This window comes from Topomyia yanbarensis, chromosome 2 (genome assembly GCF_030247195.1).
Source record: "Topomyia yanbarensis strain Yona2022 chromosome 2, ASM3024719v1, whole genome shotgun sequence".
NCBI lineage: Eukaryota > Metazoa > Arthropoda > Insecta > Diptera > Culicidae > Topomyia > Topomyia yanbarensis.
The window spans coordinates 8,682,453-8,700,688 of NC_080671.1; the positions used below are offsets into that span (position 1 = coordinate 8,682,453).

The 18,236-nt window shown below is 37.5% G+C and overlaps 1 protein-coding gene across 18 annotated transcripts in view; it reads right to left on the reverse strand.

Annotated features, from left to right (window-relative positions):
- The window catches only part of LOC131682893 (voltage-dependent L-type calcium channel subunit beta-1), a 492,666-nt gene that overhangs the window by 102,519 nt on the left and 371,911 nt on the right, over nt 1-18,236 (reverse strand). For 5 of the 18 annotated variants that reach the window (XM_058964687.1, XM_058964686.1, XM_058964683.1 and 2 more), the window contains exon 1: nt 3,133-3,370. The exons of 11 other annotated variants lie outside the window; for them this stretch is intronic. The gene's annotated coding sequence lies outside the window, so the exon portion shown is untranslated. Of the gene's footprint in view, nt 1-3,116; nt 3,371-18,236 lie in introns of those variants that run through there. 2 more of the 18 variants (XM_058964688.1, XM_058964684.1) reach the window with 2 other exon arrangements.

An 18,236-nucleotide genomic window follows, 5' to 3' on the forward strand; every position in this document is an offset into this window, starting at 1 on the left:
TTTCGAAGCTCCACTGCGGCATGCTGACCAAGGCTTTAACCGGCCACTGCAAACTCAATTATCACATGGCAACTATTCAGCGCGCTGAGTCTTTTTCATGTGATCTTTGTCAATCCGACTACGGAACCTCATATCATCTGATATGCAACTGTCCAGCGGAAGCGCAATTGCGATTTCGAGTCTTCAGCCGTCCTTATATAGACGAAACCATGTTTGGACGACTGAAACTCAGAGACATACTAAAGTTTCTTATCCAAAGAACTTTAGGCTTATTCGCAGGCAAGTTGAACTACTTGTGAGTTTAACTTACCTGTTGTTTATTTTTGTTTTGTGCTATTATTTTTCCCACCCTTCCAATTCTACTTCCCCATACCTCCTTCCCCTCAGGAAATGATGAAAACACACGGCAAGGCACAAATCCCCGACTATGTACGGGGAACGTGCCATTTAAGCCAATATATTCTGATTCTTGATTCCTGATAGGATTATTGTGTCTAACTAGTTCTTATTTAAGTACTAGTTTAGATACATGGTCTAACTTGGCCCCAAGTTGGTGCTAATTACTGACGAGATGAAGTCGAAACACAAAAAAAAACTTAATCATGATATCGAAAAAAAACCTGCGTACGCTTGCTATCGTTCTAAGGAATTGAAAAAAAACATTTGTTTTTGGCTCTAACTCAAAAATTACAGGAGATAGATTTCCGGTCATGAACCATTTCCAAAAAAACTGACCGGCGGGAAAATGCTGCACAGCCGCCATCTTGTGATGAATCTACTTGAAAACATTATTTATTGTACATTACAATTAGTATTATAAAACTCATTGAACTCAAATTTCCAAAATATATTCTATCGTTTTATTTACATTAAAATTTGTATGTAACATCTTCTATAATTACAAAATCTGACACAATGAGAAGTTGTCTTTTTGTCTCCAAGCTGCAAAACGCTTTGTCAACGCCAAATAAGTCTGATATAATGGCAGTCCTGATCAACATAGTTCTTTTATATGTGTTATTATCATCAACAGTTTGTAGCAAGTTGATTACTTTAACTAGATCTCGTAAATTGTTTCGCATAAATGATATTATTTATTTCGCCTATAGAATTATCATCAATATTATGTATAGACAAGTAACAAAGCTAAATGATCATAAGATTTATATGTAAATATAGGACTTTTATTAATTTATAAGATAATCTTATTATTCATCTACGACCTACTTGCGGCTAAAAATATGAGATATTCTTGACAAATTTCATAAATTTGCAAAATTTCCAAACGGATAAAATTTTGGATAGGACCAAATTTTCGTGCAAAAGGACACAAGATCTAACATAAAGTATGTCTTTTTAGTATTTCGGATACTCCTCGTCAGTAACTAACACCAGCTTAATGCTAGTTAGATATGTTCATTAGGGAATTTTGGATAGGCGGCTTCGGTTCACATTCCTCATTCACAAACAGAACCTCTGTGCTTACTATCGAGACATCACTCGGTGCCAGTCGGTTGCTTAGCGTTCTAGCAAGACGTGCCACTTTTTGGATTTTAGAGTCTAACTAGTACCAATGTGGTGCTGATTTGCACTTATCTAACTAGTATTAAGTTGGTGTTACTGACGAGCAGAATCCAAAACACTAACTAACTAAGGCACCCAATAGTGATCAAGTTCTGCAATCTTGTTTTTAACCGCAAAAAAACAAACTCTTTTTGAAGTATTCCAAAAACATCGCGAACTGCAGTGTAAATTTTTTCACAGCCCCGTCTAATCTAGTATTGGTACCATCATTAGTTTACATTTCCCACGGGCAAAGTCCTCATTCTCAATCACTGCTGACAGACCGAAAAAATGAACCCACTCAAACCACCAAGCAAACTTGTACTTCATTTCACATAGTTGACGTAAATGCTATTAAATCCATATACCGAAACGTACACGTATGCTATGTCAATGTAGTGGGACAGGCGAATTTTCCGCAAAACGAGAAAAACATGACAACGCACACAGCATGCAGCCAAACGCTGATCTGATTGACAAGACAAGGCGAGTTGGCTGCGTGAGGAATGCTTAATTTGATGTATGACGATGACGCGAAAGGGAAAACCATTCACTGTGGTAGTGAGTGAGTGGCCGAATAGTAGCTCTATCGTCATCATCATCATCATCATCATTGGCAGTGTCGGAAAGTTCACAGATACTACTACTACCACTGAAACCACTACTACAACCGTATACACGCAGATGGGTTGGATGGATGGCAGCGATTTCTCTCACGAAGAAGATTTAGCTTTCTGAATGGATGACGACGATATCTGAAGAGGTGATTCGAGCGGAGTAGCTACACCTAGCAGCGGTGACGGATGTTGATTTTTGGCTTCAATAACATGTACTTTTGGTGCCATTTTTTCGCTTTCTTTTCCCTCACTGACTGATAGCGACAGTTTGACGGTGAACGCAACTTCTACTATAAACAATAGTGCTATTTTTAGAATGGAAAATTCGACACTTGATTAGCTTACACGCGAGGCACAAGAGGAAAACGGAAAATGGGATCAAGTATCTGTAGGTTTTCCGATCGAGAGAAGATTCCGGAGAGATGGTTGACGTGATGTTTGACGTCTCATCCGTCAATCTTTTGCTGTTGATTTTTATTCAATATTTCGATCCTTTTTACACAATTTCAAGTGGACAGAAAAATTAGTATTCACATAGCTTTTAACATATATCTTGGTAAAATATTTCGCACTGACAGCTATACGTTGTAGACTAATGAATCCCACGCATGCAAGTAGAATGACACTGTTTCTTTCAGTCTGAAACATGTCCACACATTGTTTTACACGAAAGGGCAGTAAATTGTGAAATTTGGAACTGGAATAGCCACGAGTTTCTAACAATTTACTTCCTCCGCCCACTTAGGGTGAAAATTGCGAGGAAACGACCACACATCGAAAGCACTTTTTCTCTTCATTCCCAGCCAGCCTCCACCAGCAGGTCTAGCCGAAGCCAAAACAAGCTGGAAGGAAAATTTTTTTTTTGTCCGAAAAAAAATCACTGTGGCACTACTTTTACATCATTACGATGGTGTAACTTTGTGTAAAAACTATCACCGTTTCCGAAAATAACCTTTTCCAGTGCGACAGATGGCCTTACGAGTGGTAATGGAAATGGAAAAAGTTTCCAAAATTCGCGACGAAACACACGAAATGTACTTTTCCGCACTTGAGTTTTCCTGCTTGTGAGCTCTTCGTCTGCCAGCCGAACTGGTTGGCGTTGGTTGGCTGTAGGACCCATTAGCCAACCAGTGTGGGTATGGTTGCACTGTCAGACTTACAGGCTGGCTGTTTTTTTTTCTCCAACTTCCTCTCAGTTCTCTAAGCTCTTACTCTACTACATTTTCTGATGGAGACTGGAGAATGCGGGAATAGATTTGGAGATTGTGATTGAAAACATTTCGAACTAGGAGGTGGGTTGAGGAAGGGGATGGAAGGCGGTCAATGGTGAACAGCGAATAGGAGAATAAATTCGCTTATTTCTTAATAATCAACAGTACACACATTTTTCGATTTATGTTCAATGCTGGCGCATGGTGTTTTATAACTGTTGAAGTACTATCCGTTTGCATCGGCCAACTGCGATGGAGACGTATAGTACCGCATCGTTAAATTATACTTAAAATCACGATCACATATGCAGAAGCTTGATTTATTGCGGCTGATCAAACATAAATGTGTCCTAAGGACCTTCAAAGGCATTCTCCATGACCAGCGCCACTCTATGCATGCTGTTCGATTCCATTGTTTTTTATGCCGCACAAATCACAGTTACATCGTTACTGCAGCCATACGTAAGGCGCCAACCTCGCGCTGGACGCCAAACGCCAAAGATGACATCAACCATTGATGCTACAAAAATTGGGATTTGAAAAGGGAAAAGAAAAACAACGACCCACAGACAGGCCTAGCAAGGCCATGGGATTTTTTGTTGTTATTGTTGTTGCTTGTTGTATTCCTGCCAACCGACAAAGTTGATGCCGAAAAAGAAGTCGACTGTGTCATTTGAATCTCAATGCGTGGCACCCGAAAAGCGATTTCTTCAGTTAATACAGGCCGTAAATTGGCGAAAGAGGCGCCAGTGTCCGCATCAGTTGGCGACTGGTATGTAGCGGCTTTTTCATATCTTCTTGTTGCTATGCGTAGCGACCCGCTTCAGACAATACAGCAGTGGTTCATACATTGATGATAGGTTTTGGTTTCAGATTCGGACACAAATCATTTGAATGGGAATCGACCGTATTCATTAATCAATATTTTAGGGACCGGAATTAAATATGATAGTGGCATATAGCGCTATCGCATCTTTTAATGCAGCATAAATTTGTGAATATCGGTGGAACCGCATATAAATCGCTCGTTGAAATTGAATAATTCGATAATCGCAGCACTATTTAATTCATTTTATGCTGTTTCTTCTTAAGGAGCATATTGCTATTATTAGGTTAAACATTTTTTTTCAAAATAGGGCGAAAAGAGAGATCACAGCACGCATCGACGGTGGACACGTAAAATTTGCGCTCCGTCAAGATTTTTCTTACTTCGTTTCAAACAATGTACCTACTATCATTTGGCAAAAACAATATTAGTGATCATCAAGTAGCTGTTCCGATATGTGAAGTTTTTGTTTTGGTCCAATAGGCAGCTATTTGGTAATTATTCAGAAGAAAACTTTAAAAGTGTCCAGATGTCGAGAGTTCTATGCTTATTTTGACGAATCCTCTAGACGAGGATAGGGTGCTGCTACGAAGAAATAGGCAATTTTAAACCAACCTACCAGGACCTACGAAAGAACTGGCGGTGGTCAGCTTATTTCATATTTTTATATAGCATTGCTATCTTTGAAAACGAACCACTTTGGTTAACAATTAATTTTTTCCGTTCTTTTTTTAATGCAAATAATTAAGCTGTCTTCATTTCGTTATATTCTGAATTGCATATATTTTGTCGTATGTAATTTTAAATGCTCTTTGATTTGATGACATTGTAAGGGAACGCGTATCCGCCGGTTGATGCCAATCGAGCTAACATTTCTTTATACTGGGCAAACTAATTTCTTTGTTTGTTGAGTGTTTATTTGACCAACTAGGAAACGAATCCACTGGGTCTTTAATGCGCATGGGGAATATGCATGGTCTTGTCTGAGTGGAATAATGACTTTTGAATTACGTATGAGGATTGAGAATTGACAATTCTTAAGAACAATTCAAAACCAATTACCAATTTGCACCAATCTCAATGATACTAATTCTTGACCAATAAGAGAGCGTGCGATTCTGTAACAATTATTATCGCGGATAAACTTCGCCGTTGCATTTAAACAGCAATTTGTTGTCAGAAAAGCACATTACACTTTCTGATAGCGATACGGCAACTTCTTGGAGCGGCTATATCAGTTTTGCACAAGGCTCTTGTTTAAGCCCCTTCTTTACAGTTTCTACTTGAATGACCTTGATCAACATTTTGCCATCTCATGAATGCCAATACAAATGGCAAATTATATTTTTTTTCTGTTTCGCGTCTTCATTGTAATATCGCAAGGTTTATTCGAACGAGGTGTAAAATTTCAGGTTATGGGATCTCAATATACTTGTGATAATACTTATAAAGGACCATTTATAAATTCTGCCACGCTATTAGGGGGAAGAGCTATTACAAATAGTTACATAAATGGGATGGGGAGCACGTCTGCTTTGACGCAATCGGTCGTTTTACGTATGATTGTGCGATGTATCTAGGAAATTCCAAACAACATGGACACTTTTGCGTGTAGCGGCAGTATTGCGCTTCTACAAAAGAAAGGAAAAACTGAAATCATGTGGTTCGTATTAGACCAAGGGGATAAAGAGCGTAGTAATATGAGAGTTAGTTAGTATTGGGCAACCTCTGCGTGACATAATTTATGAATGGTCCACAATACCATCTTTAAACTCATTGTTTATGGTCCACTCAATATTTTCAACAACACTCTCGACAGCCTGCTGTCCGGAGTTCAAGTTGTTTTCGATGAAACAAACTTTTGATAAACGCTTACCCAAAGTTTAAACGTGTTAACATCTAGAACATTTTCGTATCCTACAGCTTGAGCTTGTGCGACCACCCCTAGCTTCTACTCCGTTATTGATCTGGACTAGCTGAAGTTGCACAGGGAATCAGTAGATAATTAACTCCTGGCAATCCTAAAGTGCATTGATCAATACCGGCGCCGGCCAGGCCCAAACGTAGATCGCGGAAGGAAAGGGAAGAAATTTTAGTCCGACACTTGTTTTTGCTAGAGGCCGTATAAACTACTGCGCACTCCACAAGTATCACGGAAGGAGGATATTTGTTAGTAATTGCAGGGGTGTGATTCTTCTTCATGTTCTAGTTATTTTCCATCAGCCTGTTTCCGCTACGAAGCCAAAGACCGACACCAGAGAGGTGACTCCACTATCTGGACTAGATATCGACCCATCAAACTCATAGATTGGGGACCAACGGTTTTACTTTCCTTCCGAAGAAAGACGTGACCACAGATTTTTTCACCTTAGAAACATCTCAACGACCTCGGCTGTGATTGAACCCAGACCAGAAAATCGCAGTTACATGAAATTGAACATGATCAGATATATCTTCTAAATATCACAAGCACGCAAGGTAGGTCGTGGATAATGTACTAGAGATTATCAATCAGTTCACAAATCTATGAATAATATTTCAAGATTTTGTAAATTGTTTCACGGGTACGCATGGCTAGTTCTATCGGAAATTATGAATCTATGACGTCTATGACTTGCAATGGATACACAGCTACCACATCTCGAGACATATGTGCACTTTTTTCGGAAAAAATCGCGAATTTATTCACAGATCAAGCCCAAACTATTGAGCAAATCTAACTCGCTGCTAGCAGACCTCAGGTTGTGGGTCAAACTCTGGGTGATATCGATTTTAATGCAATGATGATTACCAGAGCTTCCTCTCGACTTAAGTCATCATTCAATCAGGGACCCGACAGGCTCCCCTCCGCTATTCTGAAAAGGCACATCGAAGTTTTGATTGCATCTATTACTAGAGGTATTTTCCATCTTGCTAGAAATCAGCGAACATGTTACCAGTTCATAAAAAGGGCAATAAGCGAGACGTCAATAATTACCGTGGAATAACTTCATTGAGCGCTGTCCCGAAGTTGTTCGAGCTGGTGATTATGGAACCTCTTCAGTAGAGCTTCCATCCCGGGAATTTATTTCCCGGGAATCCCGGGATTTTTGGATATCCCGGGATTCCCGATTCCCGGGAAATTGTGTTTTCTCGTTCCCAGGATTCGGGAATCCCGGGAAAAAAGATTTTTAATTTATTCCATAAGAGTTAGATTCTCCAAATGAAATTCTGTAGGAAATCTCTTTACCGGCAAACATTTGGAGTGAGTAGTGAATGCAGATTGTGCTTTTCCAACTGATTTGCAGATCAATGGACTATATATCTTTAGGTTCACTGATGTTTTCGTGATTTTTTTAGGTATGTAGTCCACGCCATACTCAAAACACTGCTAAATAATGTTGCATTCATTCAACTTTTCATTCAAAAATGGATTAATTTGCCGGCCTGTATACCGAACCATTTCCTTGCAGTAGCGTTAGTGATGCGCACGATATCTCTGCCACCGATGAACCGATTGATCAAATTTTTAACAATTCTTTTAATAGTTTATTTTAATAGTTAGATCTTGAATGAAAGGGCTTGCAATCAAATTAGTAATGGAAATTGCGCTACTTTCTTAAAAAATCGATGTGTGTTTGTTTCAAAACTTGGGATGGTTTGTAGTGATATCATGCTTAACGCAAACGCTATTTAAAATAAGGAATGTTTTTAGAACGTCTTCAGAAATATTTGGTCGGTTCATCGAATGCATATTTCGTCTTATTTGTTATACTGTAACTGTAATATCTGTAAATTTTTGGATGTATGAAAAGGGATACATAACGCTGTATCTGTCCAATATCCTGCGCATCTGAACTCTTTGAATGCTTTCAAGGATGCAGGCAGGATTTTTGAAGGGATACGATCAAGCAATACAGATAGGCTTCATCCATCGCTGCACAGTTCGTTCATTATCTGCTTGATTTTGATTCACACTTAATTCGAAATGATGCTGATCCTGTTGTGACGGAAATGGATTCCATGTATAAACTTTCCTCTTTTGATCGGAAGTAACTGCATACTACCCAGAAGCAGCTCAATCTTTTCATTCAAAATTACCAAAGAAGGTGCTTTGCATTAAATTGATCACATTCCATCGTATCAGAACAACGAATTTCAATTTTGGACAGTAACTCCAGCAGCTGCGTTTAGTATATCGTCTCAATCGTAATCGTAATTACCAAAATTTAGACTATACATATAGCCAAGTAAAAGTTTTGCGTAAATTTATTGACGAGTTATCAAATGATTGAATGATGTGTAGGCCACCAAATCGCTAGCTTCTGACAACTGCTTTAGGGCAGATATACATGCAATCAAACGGGTTTGAAAACTTTTCAATTTATTCTTTTGTTTTCAAGAGAAACATTCACCTTTTTATTTTTCTTCTGTATTCCCGGGATTTCCCGGGAAATTTAAGCTGAAAACCGTCGGGAAATGGAAGCTCTACTCTTCAGGCTCACTGTAAGCAGTACCCAAGTGACGATCAACATGGCTTCACGTCAGGGCGGTCAACTGCATCTAACCTGTTATGCTTAACATCCTACATAACAGAGAGTATGGAATGTCGCGCTCAAAGTGACGTCGTTTACACCGACTTATCTGCCGCTTTTGATAAGCTAAACCACGATATCACAATAGCAAAAATGGAGAGATTTGAAATAAATGGTAGTGTTTTGCAGTGGTTTTGATCTTACCTCCCAGACCGAGAGATAGCGGTTGTCATAGGATATTGCCAGAGCCCTATATTCACTTCTACGTCAGAAATACCTCAAGGAAGCCACTAGAGACCGTTGATGTTTCTGATATACTTCAATGATGTACATCTAATTCTGAATACTCCACGATTATTCTTCGCGGATGATCTCAAGATTTTTCGCATAATTCGAACAATTGAAGATTGCAGATTTCTCCAACAGCAGCTTCAAGCCTTTGCTGACTGGTGTAACACGAACCGCATGTATGTAAACCCGAAGAAGTGCTCGGTAATATCATTTTCGCGGAAAAAGGATTCGATATATTTTAACTACCGTCTACTACAAACAGAAATCGAACGTGATTCTGGATTCTCAACTTACGTTCAAACAACACGTCTCCTATGCAGTTGGTAAAGCGTCCCGAGCGCTGAGATGCATCTTCAGGATAGCCAAAAACTTTACAGTTGCTTATTGTCCCAAAATTGCTGTACCGCGCTTTATCACGATCAATCCTAGAATATTTCCCTGAAGTGTGGTGCCCAAACTACAATAACGGCGGTGAGAGAATTGAATGCTTACAGCGTCGCTTTTTACGTTTCGCGCTCCGTAGATTGCCGTGGAGAGATCGTGTCCGACTACCTATCTATGAAAACTGGAGTCAGCTGATTCAAATGGAACCCCTTTATGTTCGAAGGAGGTCATATAGATGCCCCAGCTATATTAGAATAAATCAAAATAAACGTCGCACCACGAACATTATGCAACAACATTATGTTTCGATTACCATTCAGACGCACTAATTATAGTATCCACGGAACCATCACTGGTCTACAATGGATTTTCAACCAGGTTGCTTCAGCTTTCGATTTCAACGTATCTAGACAAACTCTGCGTCAGCGATTTTCTAGACTTTTTATTCGATCTTTTAACCACATTTGACTTTTTTACCGTTTTTTATGAATTATTGTATGACCGTTATTTTTGTGTATGACTTGAATGTTAGAAATAAGTTTATTATTATTGGGGCTTTGGTATCCCTGTTGGTGTAAAAGACTAGTAAAGAACGAAATCAGAATATATTGGTTCGGATGGAACTTTCCTATGATATTCGAAGATTTGTACCTTGCTATGTTGCCTGATCACTTTCCTGATGGGAAGGGAAATGAAGTAGAAAGAAGAAAATAAGGATATGAGGTACCGTAATGACATGTATGAGACATAGCACGCTGAATATTACTCATGTGATAATTGCGATTGCAATGTCCAGTCATTGCCCTGACTAGAATACTGCAGTTGTGCTTGGAAAAATGCAGCAAATTCTTTGACATTCTCGGACTCACATCCGGCGCAAAAGTCCTTTGTTTGAACGCAAGTTTGCAAGTTACGCCAATAATTAGCATGTTCGGATACAGCCCAAGAGCGAATCTTGTGCTTTATCCAACTTATCGACAGTGGTAGAACTGGTTCTGGACCAACGAAGCCCATCGCTGCGCCAGCTCTAACCAATTCGTCCGCCCATTCATTTCCCGCAATACCGGAATGACCGGGTACTCATACAAGGTGGATAACAATTGAAATGTGAAGTACTTCGATTTGAGTTCGACAATCTGTCGAACTAAGTACTTTCAGGGTAGGCTGACTGTGAGAGCAAAAATAGATTCTTTTACTGAAATTTCCCCGTTGAAGTTCCGATTGTACTCCACACAGAATCGCAAAGGTTTCAGTTTGGAATGCGGTACAGTATCTACCAAGCGAACGAGATTGGTTCAATCTCATCATAACAAACTACGTATTCTTTAAGTTGTCACTCCATTTAGCCAAACAGCAATTCCTCGCGAGGGGGAGTTCTCACATTTCAAGTTTTAAAAGGAGAACTACATGTGAGTGTAGTGTCATTAGGAGTAAGTGTATAGGCACCCGTATGCCAGTATTAGTCTAACAATTGCTGTGTAGACCCACTGAATCTATTTGGGTTTGAGTCCCTAAGATTCGAAAGTCTTGGTAAAAGCATTTAGGCCGCCCTGTCAATAAGAGTCTGTCGGATAGGTAATTAGAACCCGAGTAGTGGGCAAACCCCCACTTACAGTACTACTAAACAGGACTATACTAGAAAAATTACGGGCCCGGGAGGTCCAACATAAGGGCCCCCCGGGCCCGTAATTAGAACACAGAAACTCATGGAGCTCGACATCAATTGTAAAAAAATCTTTCTCTGTTATTATGTATTTGTGGCATAACTATAGTAGTATACACTTAGTGCCGTCAATTGAAGTGATTTTTCCATTTCAAAGGGGTATTACGGTAAATATTTTCGTTCATTTTTCATCGTTCTCTGTCCGCACTGAGTGCCTATCACCAACGCCAGAGACTCCACAACCAGATATCGGTTCATCAACTCATGGATTGAGACAAATGGTTCTACTTACTTTGCGAAGGAAGATGTGACAAAGAGTTTTCACCTCAGAAAACCTCACAACCTCGGCTTGGATTGAACCCAGACCATATTACACTGGGCTGAGTGGCGGTCACGGTTACCGCTCAACTCCTGGCGTTGTTTATGATCAAAATTGGCTCAAACAAGAATCCATGAAAATTGATTAAATTTTTTATTAAAATTTCATTTTTTCATAAGTTCAATTAGTATAAAATACTGAAAAATAGTCAGCTTCTGTACAGCCACCTCGTCCACTTTATTCGCCACAGCCAGTTTATTTGCACAGTTTTACGTCTTCTTTAGGTTCCTCTTGACGATGAGCTAATGGTGTGTGTTGGGCGGGTTTTTTGTCCTTGGGCGCCACCTGAACGTTGTTGACGTCATAGCACTACGTATTCTTTTTTCCTGCAACAGAAGTATTCAAAACATCGGCCAAAATTACATGGAAAATTTTTGTTGCTTCATGAAAAGTGCAATCATTCGCGTAAATTTCCTGGTTGACGGTCTTGGTTGTAATAAAAATGTCGCTTTTAAAACCACAGGTACAGAAAACTTGCCGAATCAGATAATTCTGTGTGGTCCTCGACAGATTCATATGCTTAAACATATCGGCCACTGTTCTCTTACGCTTGTCATTACGGTGGTGCAAGTAGTTCGGATTCAGGCGATACGCGAGCAAAATTCGCTTCTTGCTTGGACGACACTTTTATTACTGAAGAACAAATGTCAAAATCAAAAAAGAGGTATCTTTCTGCACGCAGACAAATAAGGGTATTTCAGTGTTTTGAATAGAGTGCGAAGAAATGCATCAAATTTAAGTCGATACCGTAATACGAAATTTTAGTGGCTGTGATAGGAGCCGATTTATCAATAATTCATATTCATCCAAGTCTCTATTGCATCCAGGATTTATCCAGGTCTCTATAGCACGGATTTGGTCGGATTTTCGTCTAATTTCACCTAGAATTTGTGAAAGAAAAAACACAGTCGGCAAAGTCGGTGCTCTATAACATTACCAAACTATGAAAATACAATATCTCGTTTGTTCAATAGTGTAGCTGACTTTCTCCAGATTCGGGGAAAACTGATTCAGGTGATTTTTTCCGAATCCTTCATTTATATATTGAATACAATATTACCAAAAAGGCTCCTAGTTAAAACCTTGTACAAATTACAAAAATTATAGCCAAATGGAAAACAAAAAGAACATTTAATGGAGGTAGAATTTCAAGCGAAAAAATATCGAAAAAAGTAGGAAAACATAATACATAGATAAAATGGAACAAAACGGGATGGTATTTAAAGTAATTGAAATATTAGTAATTTGCAAATAGTCAGAAACTTATCAAAAATAGGAAAAAAAAATCCAAAGCGGAGAAACAACAAAATTAAGACAATGGAAAAGTTCAAATTTGTGAGAAATTTGAAGAAATAGAAAATAAAATAGGTTGAATAATTGAAATTATTAATTAAATTAAACGAAAGAAATGATAAACGAAACTGGAGTAAAATTAAAGAAATAGAAAAATATTGCGAAATGTTAAAAAATAAAAAAAAACTGGTAAACAGCAAAACAAAAAACCTATTTTAATCCACCTAGCGGTGCAATTGTGCCTTTCTCAATCATGAATCACGAGAATGTGTGCGTTGTTTATATTCATTAAAAACTTTTAAATGCATATATTACATTTTATTATTTTATTATTATTATCACATGACAACTATATACAGGAAAATAAATCATTATTCGAGTTCTAAAATTTTGAAAAAGAAAAAACAGCCATGGTAATATTGAACTGAAAAACCTGTTTTAATCCACCTAGCGGTGCAATTGTGCCTTTCTCATTTCTCTAAACTATGGCACGGAGGCTTTTTATGTTCAACATAATTGTGGAAATGTCCATTACATTCTTAGTACACTTTGCACTTATACACAATGGCATGCCAGCCACGAACTTGATGAGCTACGTGTCGACGGTGAACAAAAAAATATCATACTCCATTAGCCTAATCAGCATTAGATCAATGTTATCTGCTTGCTAACTCATTTTGTCATGCGGGGATGGGTATGTGAGGAGGGCGAAAGTTCCATGAACGAACGACTCCCCAGCTTAAATTGGTATGCTTTGTAATATAGTGGTGGTTTAAAGATGACGGGGTTGAAAGGGAGGGGTATGAGGTGGTGGTCTGAGGGGTGATTTAAGGAGATTTTTAAAGGAGGGGAGTGAGCAGTAGAGAGGAGTGTAACCCCTCTCCGTAAACCATCAACTACGCCCCTGTTAAAACCCAGAACCCTTATGCGAGTCGAAAAAAAAATTTGGCCGGGATTAGGTTGACGTTTTTCAGAGTGATTGCATAACCTTTCTATATGAGAAAGGCAAAAATGTGCAAAATCCAAAAAAGTGAATCTTCGTCAAATTTTTTTCGTGTTTGCATCAAATCTCGACGTTTTATGCACCTTGAATATATTTAGCATCAAAAATAAAAATTCTATTTTAAATTTTTCCTATAGTTTTTATGAGAAATTTCTGTGTGGCCGCACTCTGAAACCCGTAATTCCGGAACCAGAATTCCGATCGATCCAAAATTCAATAGCAGCCGATGGGAAGGTTGCACCTTTCATTTGAGACTAAGTTTGGGCAAATCGGTCCAGCCATCTCTGAGAAAAATGAGTGACATTATTTGACACATACGCACATACATACAAACACATACACACACATACACACACACATACACACTAGACTGCCCAGAAAAATAATGAATTTTTGAAAACTCAATCGGCCCACCCCTGAGTCGATTCCTAGTCCCACCAGGAGTACTTGCTCCAAATTTGAAGCAAATCGGACAAGTCTAGCTACCGGACCAACGTGCTTGAAGTATGTTCGGAAGAATTGCAGTACATAACACGAGTTATGTTTTGGTTAGAAAATTTTAGTTCAATCTGTGACCGCATAGATGGCGCCAACACTAACTTTTCAGCGGAGAGAGATAGAATATCAAGATGTTCGGAAGAATTACTGCAATATTCTTGTTCTACAACTTTGTAGAAGACACCTAATTTCTATCTCTCTTCGTTGAAAAGTTAGTGTTGGCGCCATCTGTGCGGTCAGATGTGGAACTACAATTTTCTAACCAAAACATAACTCGTATTATGTACTACAATTCTTCCGAACATACTATTCAGCTAAATCTAACCATTATTCCATAAAAATGTTTAGTTTGTCAGAACCTAGTACTGATACACTATCATGCACTGCTAGGCCCCATGCAAAACTGACTCAGACATCACTTCGTTAAAAGTTTAATAACTTTTCCTATTGGAGTCGGATCGCTTTGCAGTCTTCAACAAAGTTCTATTTTTACACACTGTAGATGTCACTCTAATACACACACATACAGACTTTTTCCGATCTCGACGAACTGAGTCGAATGGGATATGACACTCGGCCCTCCGGGCCGGGATTAGATTGACGTTTTTCAGAGTGATTGCATAACCTTTCTATATGAGAAAGGCAAAAAGGTGCGAAATCGGCAGTCCCAAAAAGTCGATTTTTATAAAAAAAAAATTTTCGAGATAACATAAAATTTCGACGTTTCATGCATTTTAAAGATGTTTGGCATCAAAAATACGAATTCGATTTCTGAAATTTCATGGGGTCCCCCGTTTGAAAAAAAAATTAGAGTTCCGACTTATATGGGAATTTCATATGTGACCGGACGATTTAGTCTATATTTCCGGACCCGTATAAGCGATCTGTACGAAATTTTATAAACATCTGTGGGGATATTATAGCTATCATTTGGGACCTATCATTTGGGACTAAGTTTGTGAAAATCGGCCAAACCATTTCCGGGAAACTGATGTGAGTTCGCAAATTTTGAAAGATGGCCGCTTTTCCCGGGCACTTCCGGAACCATCTATGGTGGTCAATGTAGTCAACGAAAGTTTGGTTGGCCGTCGGTGACCTAGAACAGCAAATTTAAGTTGTTTGAGACATTTTAGCGAAATTTTTACCTTTTTTGCTTTCATCGGAGTATCGGTTTGAATCACAATTTGCTATGTGATCGCACGCCACAGCCTGTAACTCCGGAACTGGAAATCGGATCGGGATGAAATTGAATAGCCATTTACGGGGACGCAATTCCTTTCGTTTGAGACCAAGTTTAGCCGAATCGGTCTAGCCATCTCCGAGAAACCGATGTGACTGTTATTCTGAATTTAGATACTTCCGCCGGGGCTTCCGGAACCGATGATGGTGGCCAATGTGGCCAAATAGACTTTGAATGGATGTTAGTGACCTAATACTACAAATCGAAGCAGTTGTGGTCATATTTTGGAAAAAAATCACCTTTATACATTCATTGCAGAATTTATTAAAATCGACATTTTCTGCGTGTTCGTACTCATCACCCTGTAATTCCGGAACCGGAAGTCGGATCCATTAGAAATTCAATAGCAGCCTATGTGAACGTTGCACCTTTAATTTGAGACTAAGTTTGTCAAAATCGGTTCAGCCATCTCTGAGAAAAATGAGTGACATTTTTGGTCACATACACACACACACATACGCACATACACACACACAGACACGATCACGAAGGCTGCCGTGTGCTGAAGAGTAAGAACGCGAAACGTGAAAAGCAATGGAAACCAGGAGAAACGGCAAATGAATGAAAAATTAAAGCAACAAAAAAGATATAAACAAAGCTACAAAAAATGAAAAAGAAAAACAAATATAGAAATGTACAAAATGGAGCCAGTGAGTTAGACGTAGAAATAACAGTAATACAAAATGTGTTAAATATATAAATTAATAAAAAATTAAAAGAATGAAAATAAGAAAGTAGGAAAAATGTGTAAAAGGTTTCAAAAAAGAGGAAATGCTAAATAAGAAGAATGGAATACAGTTATAGTTAAAAATAAAATAACAATAAAAATTAAAACAACGACTATTATTTTTTTTATATTAGCTATTTTAGAATTCTTTTTCTTATTCAAGTACAATAGAATAAAAGAAAAAGAAATAAGAAAATAATTGGACGAATTAGAAAGACAAAATAGGAAAAATAGTAGAAAATTTAAAAAATAAATGGGTTAAATAATAAATAAATCTAAAAAAAGTAAAAGTGGAAAAAAATAAAATTTGATCAAATGGAAAACAGAAAACACGCACAAAACGCAAAAAGATCAAACTATTTTAATAGGGAAAATGTTCTAAAGATAAAATAAACAAAATAGAAAACATGAAATTCAAAATTGTTTAAATGGGTGAACAATAAAAATGTTAAATAAGATAATAAAAAAGAAAAACGGGCGAGTATTGAAAAAATCCATGAAAAAAGAAAGTACGAATTCAAAACTGATAAATGGAGAACAGAAAAAAACAGAAATGCACAACACAAATACAATTAAACCTAAAAAATATACTAAAATAGGTTTAAGAAAAAATGCAAAAAATAATAGAAAATAAAAGTTTAGTGAAATAAATTTAATTAACTTAAGGAAATTAATTGAACAAGGTGATAAAAAAGAAACAAATAAATCGATAGATAAAAATTAAAATCAACACGAAAAGTTCAAAGGGATTAGAAAAATGAGGCAAAATCTAATAAAAATGGACCGAATTTTAAAATAGAAGCAAAAATAATCAAAATAGAAAAAAGAAGATATAGAGAAAAATATATAAGAAGCATGTAAAATCTGGAGGAAATGGGAAAAGAAACAATAAAAATACAGAAAATTTATATATGAAGCAAAAGAAACCGAGAAAAAAAATGGAATCAATAGAAATATATGAATATATGAAGACTACAAAATTTCTCCGACAAAATGCCAAAAAGATGTAAAAATTAATATAAATTAAGAAATTTAGTTAAAGATGAAAAACTTTCTGGTTCTCATATTTAGAATATCAAATATATAATTAAGCCACCATTGCAATAACAATCTAATATTTATATTGGATATAGCAAATCATGGAACCCTAATGTTATTGAATGAGAAAGGCATAATTGTACCGATAGGTAGTTTTAAGCAAGTTTTTTCTATCTATAAACCATATTATACACTCACTTTTAATTAAAACTGTCAAGTAATAAACTTGAAGTGTAATTAAAATGACGATAAAGTTAATTTTCATTTTTAATATAATGGCCCGGGACTGCTAAGTGCTCTTGAATTTATGCGGCTTATATACTTCCCACAATAGCGTAAGAGTCCCATATGCCTTTTCGTTAAAAATGAGTTATATGTTGGATTACATTGCGAATCCTCTTTGATGTACAATGCATAATAAAAACCAACAGTTGCGTTTAAAAAAATCAAGAAAAACACCAAATCGTAGTTCTCCTATCCATAAGACTCAACCAAAAAATTAATTTTGAACAACGTTTTACTAGGTTTGCTTTTAATCATCAGATGTGAAAAGGAGTTTATGTGTTATTAAATTAAATGCTTGATTTGCCGAGAACTGCTACAGTATTCTGCCGATCTATGCGTGCAAACCCTACTGTAAAAAACATATGACTTTAATCTGACCGGTATCGATGATCACGGGCCAGTAAGTAATGAAGATTCGTCACGCCTGCATTTTGAATCTAATTTAAAGTTCTGTTATCGCAAAAAGCCTGTATATTAAGCTTTCGCTTCCTTGTAATCCCCTTCGATGGTCGGAATTGTCGCTCGTATTCGCGTTGACAAACAATCCTAAATGAAAAATAAGAAATACTTAACATATTACGTGTTATAATTACGGGTTATATTCGTATACCAAATAATAAATAACTACCAAATCTCTGGTACTTATGGGAGCGCCACTGAGTCGGAGCCTTCCGTCAAGTAAGTACCACACCAACACTTCCTTT